The sequence below is a fragment of the Alligator mississippiensis genome, chromosome 6 (assembly GCF_030867095.1).
Source record: "Alligator mississippiensis isolate rAllMis1 chromosome 6, rAllMis1, whole genome shotgun sequence".
NCBI classification, from domain to species: domain Eukaryota; kingdom Metazoa; phylum Chordata; order Crocodylia; family Alligatoridae; genus Alligator; species Alligator mississippiensis.
The window spans coordinates 34,996,718-35,011,495 of record NC_081829.1 but is presented as its reverse complement, the minus strand read 5'-3'; the positions used below and the strand labels follow the sequence as shown (position 1 = coordinate 35,011,495).

The following is a 14,778-nucleotide window of genomic DNA, read 5'->3' as shown; positions in this document are numbered from 1 at the left end:
ATGACAGTGTCTTTGTGAACTGTGTTGAGTAGCATTTTGATGTGTTGATTAGGTAGAATTCCTTCCCTGAAGGTGTCAGATGGGAGGCAGGGAGGTAAAAAAAATCCTTGTTGTTCTGCAATGAAGTTTAAAATCCAAAATTGGCTGAAATTCGGCATCTTCCATGTTTCAGGGGTGTACTTGGTAGCCGTGTTGGTCTGAGACAAAAAGACATACAAAAAACTAGAACTCTTGGTTCCAAAATGATACCTTTTATTAGACCAACTGGAAAAGAGCTACTCAACACAGCTCACAAAGACACTCTCATGGACCCAGAGGGACAGACTTCCATCTTCAGCTCCCACTCTGCAAAAATGAAGTTTATTTCCTACCTATGGGGACTTTTTACCATCTTGTACCATCTACACTTTTCCCAGAGTCTGACGAAGGGACTTTGATCCTGAAAGCTTGCAGAAAAGGACAGTTTTCTTGCCATTTTCCAGTCGGTCTAATAAAAGGTACCATTTTGGAATCAAGAGTTCTAGTTTTTTGTATGTCTTTTATTCTCAGACCAACACGGCTACCAAGTACACCCCTGATCCTCAGTTTTAAATGTTTAACTTCCTGTGACCATGACCGACATGATAGGACATGTACAAACATTATACTAAGATTGGTCTAAGTGAACATAGATCCATCTAAAGCTATAACCATACAGAAGTTCAGTGCACATAGACCAGACTACATATGGTGCAAGCTCTCCAAAATGAACCTAGTGTGAGGAGCACTCAGTTCAGTTTGATTCAGATTAGACCAGTGCATTGAATTACTGTACTGTTTCATAGAGTCTTATGCATGGTCAGTGGGTAGAAGTCTATTTATACACATCTTTGCTCTCAAGGGGCATGTCCACACAAGAAAGCACATGCGCTTGCAGCAGCTCAAATAGAAGCAGTGCAAATTTGAGTCAGGGCATTTTGCCTCAGCGCACATGCTCAGACATGCACTTTGTTGTGGAGCAAATTGTGCCACTTGGGGCAAAATAGCCCTGCCTGACTCCTCCTGGATCTGCAGTGGGGGTCTAGAGCCTGGAGCCAGCACTTGTGCTGTCCCCAGCAGTATAAAAAACTGCCCTGTCCTAGCCCCATCCATACAAAAAGCTGTCCTGGAGAGCAGCTCAGGGCTACTCACTCTCTGGAGCTTATGGGGCCCAGCCAATTGGTACCTGGGGACACTACCCCTTGTGCCAGCTGAACTGCTGCAGCAGCATCCCAAATCCATTTTTAAAAATACCCCAAAATCTATGTTCTTCCACAGTTAAAACAAAAAAACACTCTATACACACACACACATCTAGAGAGAGAGAGAGGCAGAGAAAGAGAGAGAGAGAGACAACGATCAGTTGGGTAATGCTTTATTGGTATATTTACAATGTTAAAGCAATTTGGAAGCCTACCAATGTCTCTATCATCATGAAAAAATAAATTCTAAATACCTATATGTGTTGATGTGTGCTTTTGGTTTTCTTCACACATAATGGGTGTGTGATGGGGGGGATGTGGTGCTTGCAGGAAGGGGGTAAGAAGGGGTGTGGGGTAAGGCGGATGGAGATGTGGGTGTGTGTGGAGGGATGTGGGTTGGTCTGTGGGTAGGTGTGGAGCAGTTGTTGGGGGGACTCTGGGTGTGGGGGACCTTGTGGAGGGGTTGCTCAGGAGGGGTGGGTCCCCTGGCCCCCACAGGGTGCAGCCTCCCCACACACCACATGGAATTCCCCCCCCCACAGGACCCCAGCTCCCCCCTGGAGGGCCACAACCCATATCCCAGGGTCCCAGGCACCCTGGAGGGACCCAGCCCCCCTGCCCAGGGTCCCACCAGAGGGCTCACCCCCAGAGGGCCACAGCCCCTATTCCCCACAGAACCACAGCCCCCCTGCCCAGGGTCCCAGGCACCATGGAGGGCCCCAGCCCCCCCATCCAGGGTCCATAGCTGACCTTTCACAGCAGCAGCAGGGGGACCATGCGTCAAGCCCAGCCGGGTCCTCCCAGCCCTGGGGCTGGTCCTGTCACCATGGCCTGGGCCTGGCCCAGATAGGTGGTAGATGGGCCCCAGGGCCATCTGCGTGCCATGTCCCGCCTTTGCCCCTCTGTGCCTATGGGTGGGCGAGGACCTGGCCCAACCCCATGTGGCTCTCTAGTCTGGCTTTGCACTGAAGCAGGTCACATGGTTCCGGGAGGTGCGGCCCCTGTGCGCGCCTCGTGTAGCCGTGGGACCTGCTCCAGTGCAAAGCCAGACTAAGCCAGCCGCATCCATTTGGGCCAGGTCCTCACCCCCTGCAGGCCTGGGGACATCCCCCCCACCACTCCCCAACCCCCACAACATCTCCCTGCCACCCCTCACCCATCCACACCCATGAATTCCTGCCCCCTGCCCCCACTTACCCCGGACAGTGCTAGGGGCTGGGGGCAGCAGGAGCACCGAAGAGATGCTCTGGCTGAAACTAGAGAGTCTCTTTTGGAGGACCGACTCTCTGCTAGCTCTAGGCACAGTCTGGGACCATGAGACCATGCCTTGCTCTGCTCTATTGTGGAGTGGTTTTTTTAGACCACTGGATAATTTTCTCCCAGCGCTGCAAACTTTTTGCCGTTCCCACACGTGCCTCTTGCCGCTCCTCAAAGGGGTTTGAGGTTGGGCAAGTGGCACGTGCACGCTTGCCTGGACGTGCCCACAGGGTGCATCCAGACTAGCACACACATGCCTCTTGCTGTGTCTCATACCCCTTTGAGACACTGCAAGAGGCATGTGTGGGAACAAAAAACATTCCCCATACTGCAAATTTGCAGCAGAGGAACAAAATTAAACACCTGGATATCTAGAGGTCAAACAATACCCCAGGGGAAAAAAGTGGGGCAGGTCACAGTCCCAAGCACGGACCATGTGCAACTGGAGGCTTGGTCCTCCACAGAGATGCTCTGGTAGCCAGCTAGAGCATCTCTATGGTTGACCCTTGCTCAGGTACTGAAGCACACTGCCTGCCTGTGCGGGGCAGGCAGCGGTGCAAGCTGCAGGGACCTAGACCCGGCTTGCCAGGTAAGTAGGGGGTTGGGGGGCTGGAGGAGAGGAGGGGGACAATTGGGGAGCCCCCACCCAGCCCCAGTCCCAGCCCCCTTATTTTCCCCAACCCCCCATTCATTCCTGGCACCCCTCCTTCATTCCCGCACCGGCAGTAGCAGCAGTGGTCAGGGATGCTCAGAGCTTCATGGCACAGCCCCCCTGCATGGAGGGCAGCAGGGCTCGGCCCTAGCTGCCTGGCACCCCTGCTGCCATATCACGTGGGTGTGGCCTGGCTCAGCAGGGTGCTGCATACTGTCTCAGAGCTCCAGCCACTTCAACTGAGTAGTGCTGAGCCCTGGCTTACAGCTGGAGCACCCACAATTTTTCAGACAGCACCCGGTGCACTGCTGAGTCAGGCTGCAACCTCACAATGTGGCAGCGGCATCATGGGTTCCAGGCAGCCAGGGATGAGCCCCACTGCCCCTCATGGCGGGGGAGCTGTGCCATGAGGCCCCAAGTGGTCCTCACCACCGCTGCTGTTGCTGGTAAGCTGCAGGCAGTGCGGGAGGCTGGAGCTGGGCAGGGGAGTGATCAGGAGCCTGAAGTCCACCAGGGAATCCCTGAATTGTCTCCAGCCTCCTGATTGCTGTCCCGCTCATCTCCAGCCTCCCGCTCATTCTCCTGCTCATCTCCAGCCTCTCAAGGCTGGAGATGAGCAGGGGAATGAGCAGGATAGTTAGCAGGGGGGTGGAGATGAGCAAGAGGCTGGAGACAAGTCCCTGGAGATGAGCTAGAGACTTCCCCTGCTGTCTCCAGCCTCCTGCTCATTCTCCTGCTCATTTCTAGACTCCAGAGGCTGGAGATGAGCAAGGGAATGAGCAGGGGGCTGGAAACCAGTGGAGGAGCTGGGACCCTGCAGGCAGGGTAGTCTATGTGCTGAGGGGGGCGTTCTGCCCTGTAGGGGGCAGGGGACCCACCCCTCCTAAGCAGCCCCCACACCCACAGTCCCCTCACACCTACACACACACTGACCCACATCCCCCGACATCTCTCCACACCCCCCACTCCCCACCCCTCTTCTGCAAACCCCACATTCCCCCATCATACACCCATGTGCTAAGGAAACCAAAAGCAGACATTAAAACATATAGATATTTAGGATTTATTTTATTATGGTGCTAAAGACACTTGTGGGCTTTAACATTGTAAGTATAGCAATAAAACATTGCCCATCTGATCAATCCCTCCCTCTTTCTCTTTTGTTCTAACTGTGAAAGAATGTGGATTTGGGATGCTGGTTCAGCAGTGTAACTGACACAGGGGGCTAGTGTCCCCAGAGACCAAGTGGCTGGGCCCCAGAAGCTACTGAGGGCAAGTAGCCCTGAGCTGCTGGCCAGGGCAGGTTTTTATACTGCGGGGGCCAGCACAGGACAGGTTTTTATACTGCTCCTCCTGGCTACAGATCCAGGAGGAGCCAGGTAGGGTTATTTTACCCCCAGTGGCACAATTTGCTCCACAACATAGTCCATGTCCGGGCACATGCACTAAGGCAAAAAGCCCTGGCTCTAATTTGTACCACTTCTGTTTGAGCTGCTGCAAGCACACATGCTTGCATGTGTGGATGAACCCAAGGAATCATGACTGATTGCAGCCCCGGCTGTGTTTATTATATGGCACATTCAGAAGAGGGTGGAGGGTGGGAAATAATCCTAGGAAAATTGTTGAGATGTTGACATCTACAATTTAAGGGGGCCAAGTTATTAAGGTTTATAGCACCAACAGGCCAACTGAAATCAGGGCCATGTTGTGCTAGCCAGTGTATAAGACACAGTGCCAAAGACAGTTCCTCCTGGAAGCATTTACTATCTAAGTGAACAAGGCAAAAGATGAGCGAAGGGAAGCTGTACTACCCCCACTTCACAAGTAAGGTACACAGAGACCAATTCTACTGCACATTAATGTGTCATGGCAAAAGCTGTGCTAAAGTGAAGTAGATTTAGTCTGCTACGTACTAAGCGTCATGGAAAGACCATGTGCCTTTGCTACTGTGCAATAGCACCAGCTACTGTGCATTTAGTTAGTACCTCTTATTAGAGATACTAAACTTAATGTGCAGTAGCAACAATGCATTAATGCACATAGACATGCCCAGAGAGACTACAGCTTGCCCAAGGTCACACAAAGAGTTGGTAGCAGAGCCAAGAATTGACGCCAGACCCCTGGGTCCCAGTTAGCATCTTATCTGCAGAAGTATTTATGATTTGGGGCTCTTCTACATTGCAAGCCTCCTGCTGACAAACCACAACCATCACAGAGAAGCCAAGAGAGCATGTTTACATGTGCGCTGCTCCTGGAAGCTCTGTTCCCCTCTATGCCTGCTGTACCAACACAGCGTGCAGTGCACTCTGAGAGACTCACTGTTAAAGGGGCTGTGACAGCTAGCAGAAACCACAGGCACATCAGATGCCTTCTGAAAGTTTCTATCCTGTGCAGAACTGGTGTTGCCTTGATGGAAGAAAGATGGGGTCCTGCTGCCACAGGGTAGCTGTGCATATGGATTTACTCATAGTTTTGTGTGTAAAATGAGTGCTGCCAGAAAAATTATACAATACAGACCTGCCCAAGATGGTTTTATCTCTCAATGGAGCCAGGTTTTAACTGGATTTATATTACCAGAAATTCAGTGACTTTATCTGGAACACCATTGTGCATTTATGCACCATTTAAAGTGCTACAGTAGTATTAGTAGTAGTAGTAGTAGTAGTAGTAAGTGTAGACCTTGCTACAGTAAGTTGTCATGTGGCCAGAAAAATGCTCACACATTTCTTTGCACAGGGTTCACTTAAGGTCCATCAACAGTTATAAACACTGGTGACAGGAGGTTTGTGTTCTTTGCAACACAGTTACTAAGGTCAAAATTCTGCTGTTCTTTAGCTCTCAGAAAAGCAAATTTTTAATTCTCATCTACTGAACTTCCACAGGAATAGTGTCTGTCAAGTCACTTATAGTGTGACACTGCTTGGATCATTTTTTATGCTTCATATCAGATCACAGAATGGCGTGGGAGTCGTGAACAAAGTCCTGAGTCTGCATTTTACAAAGTGCCATGCTGAGAAGTAGCCTCAGGGTTATGATTTGTGTGTTGGAACTAATGGCATCTACTCACTGCAAAAAATAAAAAAAGAACATAAATATGACATGAAAAACTTATCTGAAAAACTGCAGAAAGAGCTGTCAGGACTACTCAGCCTGCAAAGCAGTTACTTAACAGAGGAAAAGGCTCATAGAAGAAGTGGTATGGAAGGTATTTCAGCCTCTTCCTTGTGCTATTTTCCCCCCTCCCAATATTTAGTACATACCTATCTGCCAGGTAAAAATAACAGAAGCACAAATCAGCTAGGGACAGACATTCAAAAAGCCTGAGCCTGAATTGATTCAATCTTTGCAGGTTAGCCTAACCTGGCTAGGCTAAATCACTTTGTAACCACACAGACATCCCAGACATGCAGGCACATGCCTTAAGCTAGAAGCCGGGGGGGGGGGGGGGGGCGGGTAGGAGAGGCACTAGAGCATCCCTCCCTTCCCTTCCACAGGGCTGAGCTGAAGGGGGCATGGCCAGGTCCAGCAAGATTAGGGAGGAGTTTCCCCCGACCTTGATAACAGAGCATTTATCCGCTCTGTTATCAGACAGTGAAGCTGTGTGGTATGTGGCACTGCAAACTATACATTCAGGCATTCCGCGCAGTATTGCCTTGAAGCACAGGGCTGGGGGAGGGGATGGGGAGGCAGTTGGTCCCAGGGTCAAAAAAAACCTGCACAGAAGAAAAAAAAATAGGGTGGCACACATGGCAGCAGCATGCACTGCCCAAAATTAGAGCCTGGCCTGCCAGAGCCATGTTCTGGCTCTTGGCCAGGCTCCCAGCTGCAGAAGCACAGTGGCTGCAGTTCCCTGAGGCCCCTAGGATCCCTGATAAAACTGCTGGGGCCAGTTGCTGGCCCCAGCCTCCCCTACTCCACCCAGGGTAACCTGCTGCATGCCAGAAGGAATGTGGCATGGGCATTACCTGGGGATGAGTAGCAATGGCAAAGTGTGTCGCTGCTTCTTGTTCCTGGGGAAACAAACACTTGCACTTGTGTGGATGCAGCCTCAATGGTCAATTAGAACTCCATGTTCCCAATATTCCTGAGGATTACACCCTATATCTTATCTTCACTAGAAAATTAGGACATTACTTTGCAGGAGGTTAAATAAAGACTTTTCAGTCAATGTGGACAGAGACTAGAAGTGTTTAACTTCAGGTAAAAAAGTAATGAGTTAACCATACTGAAACTGCTACAAGTTGACATGACCCACCTCTTGCCAAAAAAAGTTTGATGTCCTGTGTAGTTAAACGGACTTTTCCAAGTTGTGTTCTAACAGGAGATGATTTTCCAGTGCAGTCAAACCCAGAGGAGATCTGTTGCAAAGCCATTAAGAAAACTCAATCTTTCAACTTTCAGTCTTGAATGTAAACAAACAAACGAGATCGTTCTCTCTCTTAGCAAACCTGTTTTTAAATACGGTAGTGTGGTTGGGACAACTATAAAATTAATATTCAAATACATGGAAGAAAGAGATACATTTCTCTGCAAGAGAACCTAGTGTAAATTCAAAAGAGGCAGCCGATGCTAAAAATTAAGTCAGATCTAAAATCCAGAGGTCTTCTTCCATGCAACAACAACTTCTACACCTACTGGAAGTGATTTTCAAAAGTGCTTAACTGACCAAGAAGCACAAATTTCATTGCTTTACAGTGGAATCTGCTTCTCAGGCACTTTTAACAATCCCACTTACTATTGTTTTCAGTGCTTTTCCTTGCTGGCCAGAATCCTTTACGGAAAGCATTGTGTATCACATTAAGCAGTTTTAACATCATTTTAAGGGAGCACCAAGCCTTTGTCAGAGTCTGTCTGTTTCCTAACCTACCGTATATTTGTTATAAATTCAGTTTTATTTCACTGGCACAATTTAAAACAAGTTTAGTTTCTGTCTTACTACCCTTCAGATTAGGAGTTAAAAAACAGAAAGAAGTGGTATCCTTTCATGTACAGTTGTAGATTTTGAATGCAAACTTCCCCTTTCCATGAGGTAAGTTCAAGAGCAAGATTGTACAAGTAAAACACAGCAAGCAGCTGCAGTGGGCAGTTAAGGACTAACCTTGGGAAGCCCCAAATTCATCATCACGCAATGGGGCAATATTTAGTTACTTCCTCTTTCCTAGTTACATGCTTTAATTAAATATAAAGTAAACACACTTTATTCACATATTATGAGGTATTTCAGATGAGATGACAAAAATAGACTCCTTCCTCAATAACTGATTTAAAAAGAAAAAAAAATCCCAAGTATTTACAAAAGCCTCTATTTGGTTTCACTTTCAATTTACATCCAGTAACAAATTTCATCACTGAAGTTATGCTTAACACACGTGAAGCTTCTAAAATCCTCCCTGAAAACCACATTATAGATTAGTATTTCTCAAACTTTTTCTCCTCTTCTACACCAAGGTGCCATATCTGAATTTTTCTCTCCTTTCTAGTTAACATCTTGCTGGTATTCTCCCCCCCCCCTTTAACAATATGGGAATGGCAGAGCAATCAAGATCCCTTGTCATATTTTCTGTACATTCCCCTTGTCCCCTGAGGTCATGTTCTGAGAGCAATGTCTTTTAAAGCAGGTCCAGCTGACTCACAGATGCATATCAATGACTATGCCACAGCAATCAGTTGAACAGTACCAGCCATCAGTATCTGATCGGTACTCCATTGCAATAAAGCAGCACGTCACTGTATCACTGTAATATACAACAGAACTTCACCAGGGCTAGAATAGTCCAAATGAAATTCCCCATCAAAAACAGCAGGTGGCTTGACAGTCCACCAGGTCCTTAGCACCAGGACCTCTGACTGTAGGCCTGTAACAGGACCCCGAGTGCACATGTACATATCCCAGCATATGTATTTGGGTACCATGACCAAAGCAGCATCACAGGTACAACAAGCAAATGGTACCTTTTAGAAGCCACAGAGCAAGTCCCAATCATAGACAGTCTTACAATTCACATGATAAACTTTTCCTAACCGTATCTACTGTAGTGTAAGTAGGAATGCTTCTGGCCTTTCAACAACCAGCTGCATCTTACTTAGTCAGTATTCTATATACATTACAGTCACAGTCTCAATACAGAGCCTCTGAAATCTTGCAGCCTTTCCTGGTTTCTCCAATGAAAGCCAATCAGCACTAAAAAGCACACAAAACCACTCTCACTTTGGGGACCTTGATCACTTTACTCTCAGGGCTGCCAGTGAGTCTGTTGAGCTTCTGAGTCTATAGCTACACAATTCTGACCTCTTTGCTACTTATTAATATGCCAGGACTCTAACATGTGAGCATTTATAAGTCTTCTATTGGTTGCAAGTTTCCATATTGAATCAAATTCTTGGTGGATTTTCTATGTTATCCTCAACATATTTTGTTCTTCATTTTCATTAACAGCTACAATGGCAACAGCCCAGCACAAACCTGGGCCCTGGTTTATTGTAGCTTTGTATATAAAAGAAGGTCATGATGCAAAAATGTCAGCATCAAGTTTCTGAGTGGCTGTAAACTTCCAAATGCAAAACATAGTTTAAAAATGTATTTGGATTTATACAAACAATAAAAAGGGACAGATGTTTGCACTCTTGCAAAACCCTTAGAGTAGCTCCAAAAATTACAGTAGGCAGTAGGCATCTGTCTATCTAGTGAGCCAATAGAATTATGCCAAGACATCAGCTCATTGAACATAATCCTCCCTTGGAAGATAATCCAAAACTGTAACTTCTCCAGGGCGCAAAAGCCTGAGCAGTGTATATGGAGACACTAAGCTGCCTGTACACCAGTGTCCCTCTCTCAGCCTTGCTGGTTTACTACAATGGAAAGGCATGTGCCAGGACATTTGGGACCAAACTGGCCGCAGGAGGGACTGGAACAAATAACACTAAACCAAAGGTAAAGTACAGCAGTACTATTCAGTAATATAATCCATCAACCTCCCTTTTGCCAACAATTCACTACTCTTGCAAAGTCAAAGAAGACCTTGACAATGACTGTTTATAAAAGCAGAGAACTACAATCAAATAAAGAAAAAAAAAATAAGGCTAATCTATTTCAGTGCTACAACTGAAAGTATTAATCATTGCTAAAGCTACTGAAGTTCCATTTTTTGTTTGCAGTCTTATGCTTTAACAGCCTTCTTGGGAAGTGTAGTACTTTAAATTTTAAACCTTTGGCATTTAGGGTTTCTTGATATTAAAAAAATACACATTGTAACTGTCTGCTCTCAACAATAAACAGTACTTGTGCATTTACAAGGCTATATTTTGTGTCATTAATTTTATGTTAGGCTAGAATCTTAACAGGGAAGAGTACAGCAACAGAGGTATCACTGCTGTAATTACTCTTCAATACCAATTACCCATGTCAGCTTGTACTACCAAACCACCCCAACCCAAAACTCAGCAGTTTATTTTGGGTTTCATTGTTTTTCTTCTTTTGTCTTTTTATTATTATTTTTAAATCTCTTAAGAAAAAAGAAACAGGGTGAAAAGTGTAAAAACCATGAGAACTTTTACTCCAACTTCTACTGTAATTTCCTACTTTTCCAAATCTAAAAGTATCTTTTTACTTTCACATATGCTGTTTCTGCTACATAAAATTCTGAGTGGTTTTTCCTTCTACATGATGATCTATTTCATCATCTGTACTATCAGGAAACAGTTCTCTTAACAAAAAGAAGAAAATGACTGCTTGTAAGTTACTCTGTGGCTTGACCCTCTATGGTTTGATCCAACTTATTGAAAACTGATTTCATTCAGCTTTAAACAGCATTTTGAAGTATAAGATGCAGAATATAACACAGCAGAATAAGTGTTGATACTACCCCATTTGCTATGGCCCAAATCATATTCCTGCTGAAGTCAACGGAAAATTTGTCATCTGAATTTTCCCTGATGCCAAGCTGGCATAAGCCAATTCTTAGGCAGGACAAAATATTGTTCCACTCCTACAAACTCCTTTTTGACATCTTGCATGGGCAAATGGAGAGGACAAAAGAGGGCTACTGTGCAATGGAAAGAGTCAGCAAGGAGTCTGCCACTGGAGACCTTGAAGCATTAACCTTAAGTGCTTTTCTTAATCGGGGCTCGGGTCCATGTCAATTTAGGAAAATGCCCTATGTACAATTCCTTCAGAGGTCAAGACAGTCTTTAAAACTTTTCTGAACAGGAACGTTGCAGTATTTTTGTTCTCTACACAACAAAAACAACACAAGAAAGCCACATGAACACAGCTGAATGCCAACATGCATTCTGTTCAAGCTACTGCTATTCTGTTATGATCAGGGGTGCTTTCGCATAGCAGTTAAGGCATTTTGCAACAGCTCTAGTAAGATAAGTCCAAAGCAGGGCTTGTATGCATGTCAAAAGCTCCCTTCTCCCAACCAGTTAATTCAGAGGCAAATGGAGAGCTAGTCATTAAGTAACTGGTGTGCCTTAACCACTCTAACCCAATGAGTCATTAGGTTCAGGAGGATCTTTGATTTCACTTGACTTGACTCTGGTAGTTTCTAGACTAGAAGACAGGGCACTGCAGTAGGGAAATCCTAAATTGTTTACAGAGCTATTACTCAGTTCATGAACACGTTATGCTATCTCATAGTATTAAAGGCATGGAAGTATATTTCAGCTTTGCATTTTTCCAATTTCAGGTTTTCCCAAAAAATGTCCTATAGGTTTCTAATGATTTTAGGTGTCCAAAGTCATTATCTTCATAACTCAAAGAAAATAGATTCAGGTGTTGAGCAAACAGGTTATGAAAATGAAACCCAAAAGAAGAATCCATAATTGCAACTTTTGTATATACATGCCAGAATGTTATACTCATAAGTAATTTTCCACAACAAGATCTAAGGCCCACCCTGCTTCATTTATAACAGCACAATATTTATTTGAACAATAATTTAGGTTGATATGTTTAAATTGTGTTGACATTTTTATTTGTTTTGGAGTGAAGTTACGTTGCACTTAGACCATATCAAATCTCTGGAACGTTAAGCAGTGCTTAAAGTTAGAATGTGCTGTGAGGCGTTGCATATTAAGGGTTCATCATACCATTTCTTGCCTGCACAGCTCTGACTTCCTACTAAAGGACTGGCAAGCAGGAATGTGGTTAGGAGCTAGGACACCTTGGCTCTGCTCTAACCCATGCTCTGGGTGTGGGAAGGGGCTGGGAATGATGCATTCTGGGATACTGGACAACTGCAAATTGCTTGTTTCATTTCTGTGGAGCACACTGAAGTTATCTTTACATGAGCTAGGTAGCAGAGACTAGAGTAAACCCTCACCTGAAGTGGTATAACTTTATACTCACAGGGCACTTAGCACAAGTTAATGAGTGTTAACATGCAGATGTTTATGTTTTAAGTGCCCTTAGCATGGTCTAAGTAGAATGTGTAATTTCATCCCCCTATTTACCCAAAACCAAATTTTCAAATATATTGAAAAAAAACTGAAGCCAAAGTAAATTTAGTACTTTTATCTCCCCTACAAAATATCCCCACAGAAAAGCTGGGCCATTGGTTTAGACTGTACATACTTCAGCCAGGAACACCACTGCAACATTTGCTAGATTTTAGGGAGAATATTCAAGTTTCATTTGCATGCCAGAGCTGCAAGCAGTAGACATTTTTGTGCCACCATAAACATTTTTATGGTTTGTTCTAAAGTGGGAGACTGGAGTCAGTCCAGAGCTGCCTGCGGTCTCCAGCTGCTAAAGGCTCTCCATGAGCCCAATCAAGCATAGCCCAAGAATTCTCCTGTAGGGTAACACCTGCTTCCCTTATCAGGGAATTCCCAGTGCATGCAGAACTGGGCCCCTGAAGCCTTGGGAGTGGCAGGAACCCAACCCTGCAAGACAAGGGACAACAACAAAGCAAATCAGCTGTGCTGGGACATTTGGGGTCCGCTTCAGTTGGCAACTTCTGTTGACAGCCTAGGAGGCTGACGGGCATTTCCAAAAGAGTCCTTTTCTCAGTAAAGCTGTGTGTTGCTGAGAAGGGTTAGAATGCTTCAGTTACCTTTCTGGAGAAGAATCTTGGGAAACTGGAACCAAGAAAAGAAGGAGATTTTATTCACCTCACATAGGACTAAATAGAAAATAATTTGTTTTTGTACTCGCCTAGGTTTGGAACTTGTTCTGCTATGGCATTTGGATTAACCTCTCTCTGATGGTCAGCAGGCAGATGTAAAAACAAACACTTCATTTTTTGTAATACTTTGGAAAGCAAAAGATAACATACCAGATCCTGCAAATTACCAGGCTTCTGACCTCAGTAGGAATATTAACATGCATCCAATTAAGCATGTGTCCAAGTGCTCAGCACACCAGCCATAAGACTGAGTATGCAAATTTTAAGATATATTTTTTTTAATTCTTGTCACTGATCACATTTTCAATTAGTCATCATCTCCCTTTGTGGAGGCTGTCAAATAATGATAAAGTATTGAATTTCCTGGCAGGAAAGAAGAGAAAAATCTAGGTTGGATTAGAAACAAATGAAGATCAGCTTGATCCTTTTAAGGTGAATGATTTTAATATTTTATGCAAATGATGCCATATATCAACTTAGAAATGAGTTTTCACTGATTTCTAAAACAACTTGGATATGCAGAATTGTACTCTACCTTGTGAGGATGTCAAAATATTGGTTTCTAGTTTATCTTAGTCTTTATTTTTGTATCACATTCCAGATGGTCTATAAGAAAAAAAAAGTGGTATATCCTCTTTCTAACAAGTCACAATGGTATTGCCACTGTTCTTGAAAGTTCCACAACACTTTTCAGGTAGGAAGGACAGAGAATCCTGCTGCCCTCATCAACATACCTCCTCTCATTAGGAGAGCTTCTGAAGTGCAAGACTGTGTAAAGATACTGTTCAGCATGCATCTAATCAAGTTGGCTATGCAGATAGTATCAGCATCAAATTACATATTGCTTCCTTGCTTCTTTCCAAATCCTATAGAATCCCCTTGAAAGTCACCTTTGTTGTTGCTTCTTTTTACTTCTTCCAATCGCATTCCTTTCGTATTGGTATAAACTTCGCATTTAACTTTAACATCTAACCTTCCTCCTTCTTCATTATCCCAGAACTGCTGCTGCTATTTTTTTGCCCTCTAGTCCATCCCTTTGTTATAGCCTTCAGCCCACTACAGCTCTGCTTGTCAAATTTATTCTGACACCACCATTACAGGGATGTGAATGGAAAATAAAACTGTGTCCTAAATAGTAATCCATTGCACCCCTCATTTTAAGGGGAAGGAGGGAAGACTCATGACAAAAATCATAAATTGAAATAGCTGGAGGTCCACTCACCAGGAAAGGCTGGATGGCAGAACCACTGTGCAATGCTGCTGTAAAGAAATGCAAAGTAAGTATTATTTTACATTGTGATTCTTATGCAAGTCTCTGTCTCTCTCTCTCTATTTTTTTTTTTTTGAAACTGCTGATGTAGTAAGTGATTGATATGGAAGGATTTGCACTGAGTAAGCTTGTACTTAGCTGAAAAGTAATTCTGACGTTAACGTGAAAATTCTGGGTGGTAGAGAAAGACCATCAGATTCATTCGACTGTGGGATGGAAGAGGCTGGTGACACATTGAAAAGCAGTAATGGC

At 44.6% G+C, this 14,778-nt stretch overlaps 1 long non-coding RNA gene across 1 annotated transcript; it reads right to left on the bottom strand.

The window, feature by feature from the left end:
- Window positions 1-4,214: 4,214 nt before the first annotated feature.
- Window positions 4,215-14,524, bottom strand: LOC132251150 (uncharacterized). The gene is made up of 4 exons (XR_009463010.1): window positions 14,479-14,524; window positions 13,185-13,209; window positions 7,385-7,487; window positions 4,215-6,195 (listed from the first exon to the last, which is right to left on the bottom strand). It is a non-coding gene; the product is annotated as an uncharacterized LOC132251150 (long non-coding RNA).
- Window positions 14,525-14,778: the final 254 nt, after the last annotated feature.